The sequence below is a fragment of the Nicotiana sylvestris genome, chromosome 7, assembly GCF_000393655.2.
Source record: "Nicotiana sylvestris chromosome 7, ASM39365v2, whole genome shotgun sequence".
NCBI classification, from domain to species: domain Eukaryota; kingdom Viridiplantae; phylum Streptophyta; class Magnoliopsida; order Solanales; family Solanaceae; genus Nicotiana; species Nicotiana sylvestris.
Window position 1 is genome coordinate 56,865,632 of NC_091063.1, and position 2,353 is coordinate 56,867,984.

The following is a 2,353-nucleotide window of genomic DNA, read 5'->3' on the forward strand; positions in this document are numbered from 1 at the left end:
TAAAATAAGGAAAATGACCTTTAAAATTGACTTTGGTCAACATTCTTAGAAAACGGTCCCGAACACGTGATCCGACGGTCTAGTAAGGTCCGTAGTAAAATGTGGGACTTGGGCGTATGCCCGGAATCGAATTTCGAGGTCCCAAGCCCGAGAAAAGAATTTTTAAAGAAAATTATTTGTTGGAAAATATAAAGGCTTTTAAAAGAGAATTGATATAATTTCTTGATGGTATCAGGCCCGTATCTTGGTTCTGGAGCCCGGTACAAGTTTAAAATATAATTAAGTTGAATCTGTGAAATTTGGTAAAGATCGAAATTGATTTGGTATAAATCAGACGTATAGTTGAGAAAATAGAAATTCTGATTTTTTTGAGTAAATTTATGAATTTGAGGTTTAATTCATGGTTATTGATGTTATTTTGATGATTTGATCGCACGAGCAAGTCCGTATGATATTTTTGGACTTGCGTGCATGTTTGGTTCGGAGCCCCGTGGGCTCGGGTGAGTTTTGGATAGGCCACGAAGTAAAATTTGACTTAGGAAAAACTGTTGGTATCTGGTATTTTTGCCAGGCCTCTGATCTCGCAATTGCGAGATCAGGCTCGCATTTGCGAAGTAGTCAGGCTTGGGAAATGCGACCAAATTGTCGCAACTGCGAACCAAGCCTGGGCAGGCCCTCATCGCAATTGCGACCTCAGGGCTGGGAAATGCGAACCCCCCTTCATCGCAAATGTGACCTCATCTTCGCAATTGTGAAGTTGACAGAAATTGGTCAGGGTCGCAAATACGACAGTTTCTTCACATTTGCGAAGCTAGCAGAAAATCTCAGGGTTCGCAATTGCGAACCCCTGGTCACAATTGCGACATCAGAGACCTGTTAAGTGGAATTTCAGACGAAATTTCATTCATTTTTAAAACTTTTTCAAACCCTAAAACATCTTGGGCGATTTTTCAAAGGCACATACTCTTCCAAATCATTAGTAAGTCATTTCTAACTCATTTCTTTCAATCTAATCCATCTTTTTACATGATTTCATTTCAAAATCAAGGGGTTTCATGGGAAAATTGGGTGTTTTTGGGTAGAACTTAGGATTTTCAAATTTTGGGGATTTAGACCTCGATTTGAGGTCCGATTTCAAAGCAAATTATATATTTGAGTTTGTGGGGGAATGGGTGATCGGGTTTTGGTTCGAACCTCTTTGACCAAGCAGGCCCGGGGTCGATTTTTGACTTTTTGGGGAAATCATTAGAAAACCTATTTTCATGCATTAGAATTGGTTTATTTAGCATTTATTAATGTTATTAAGTAAATTGTGGCTAGATACAAGCGGGTTGATGGTGGAATCAAGAGGTAAAGCGGTAGTTGAGGCTTGATTGTGTTCATGGCATTGTGGTAAGTGTTTGGTCTAACCTTAGCTTGAGGGAATAGGAGTTGTAGTCTTATTTGCTACGTGTTAATTGTTGAGTACGATGTATAAGTGTGGTGACTAGTACCTATACGTTGGTGTCAAGCATGCTTGTGATTCTTATACTGTAATTGTTGTGAATCCATTATGTATTGTCCATACTTAATATGATGATTATTAATGTTGAACAAGGCTTATGGAAATATTATTGGTAATTGAACATTTTAGAGCATTGGCTCAAGTTGGGATTTGTGTTGTGAAGTGATTTTGGAAATGAGAAGAGGTTTATGATATTGTTTTCCTTGCCGGGATGTTATTGCTTATGATATTGTTTCCCTTGCCGGAATTTTATTGTTATACCATTGTTCCTTTGCCGGGATTCTATTGTGATTTTTATTGATTCCCTTGCCCAAATTGCTTGTGATTTTTGCTTGGGTAAGGATGAGTGGAAAACACGAAGGGTGATGTCGTGCGTGATATTTGTGAGTGAGTGTTAATGCACGAAGGGTGATGTCGTGCCGATATTGTGAATGTAAAAGCACGAAGGGTGATGTCGTGCCATGATATGAATGATAAAGCACGAAGGATAAGGCCGTGCCATGATTATGTGAGGTAAAAGCATGAAGGGTGATGTCGTGTTGAATCTATTGATTTTATGGTGAGGACGAGAGTAAAAGCACGAAGGGTGATGCCGTGTACTTGTTACTGGTTTCCTTATTCTTGCTCATAATTGATTTATGGTGTTCTTTGTGCTTCTCTACTGAGATTTTGTTAGTACCTGTTATCCCCCACAGCATGTTTCCCCTTCCCATCTTTAACTGCTAGTTTTTGTTGTTATTATTTGTTGTATATGATATAACTGCACAGGTTTATATGGTAGTCTTGTCCTAGCCTCGTCACTACTTTGCCGAGGTTAGGCTCGATACTTACCAGCACATGGGGTTGGTT